The 772-nt window shown below is 65.7% G+C and overlaps 1 pseudogene; it reads right to left on the reverse strand.

Annotated features, from left to right (window-relative positions):
• Positions 1 to 720, reverse strand: part of LOC104083207 — a 4,867-nt pseudogene extending 4,147 nt beyond the window's left edge.
• Positions 721 to 772: the final 52 nt, after the last annotated feature.

The following is a 772-nucleotide window of genomic DNA, read 5'->3' on the forward strand; positions in this document are numbered from 1 at the left end:
CCCCACCCCCCCGCGGGGGGAAGGGGAAGAGGTGGGGGACCCCGGGGGTGGCGGCGGGGCCCCGTAGTTATCAGCCACCGCCACCGTAAGGTTATAGGCCGGGATGCGTTCCCGGTCCAACGCGGCCGCTACCTTTATAAGGCTGAGGTTGGGTACCTTACTGCTGTGCACCTCAAAGTGCCGCTGCTCGTTTCCCGCCAGGATCGACACAGAGATGTTCCCGTTGGCCGCGGGGGAGTCGGCATCGCTCACCGTCAGCAGGGCCACCACCGTGCCAGGGGCCGCGTTCTCGTCCACGGAGGCAAAGCGGGAGGTGGCCGGGAAATAGCGAAACTTCACCCGGGGCTCGTTGTCATTGACGTCGAGCAGGCGGATGAGGGCCTCAGCCCGGCCGCTCAGCGCCGGCACCCCTCGGTCCATGGCCTGCACCGTCAGCGAGTACTGCTGTCGCACCTCGTAGTCCAAGCGCTCCCGGATGCGGATCACCCCGCTCTCAGGGTCCACCTCAAACGGGAGGCTGCCAGCCCCCTCCCCACCACCACCACCATCACCTCCTTCCAGGCGGTAGCGGATGTCAGCGTTGGTGCCTTCATCAGCATCAGCTGCAGCCACCTGGAGAACGCTGGCCCCAACAGGCGCATCCTCAGGCACTCGTGCCTGGTAAAGAGTCTGGCTGAAGATGGGTGGGTTGTCATTGATGTCCTGGACGGTGACGTTGACCTGAAGGTACCCCCGCCGACGGGGCTCGCCCTTGTCCTCCACTTGCACCAAC

This window comes from Fulmarus glacialis, unplaced genomic scaffold (assembly GCF_000690835.1).
Source record: "Fulmarus glacialis isolate BGI_N327 unplaced genomic scaffold, ASM69083v1 scaffold23031, whole genome shotgun sequence".
Lineage (NCBI taxonomy): Eukaryota > Metazoa > Chordata > Aves > Procellariiformes > Procellariidae > Fulmarus > Fulmarus glacialis.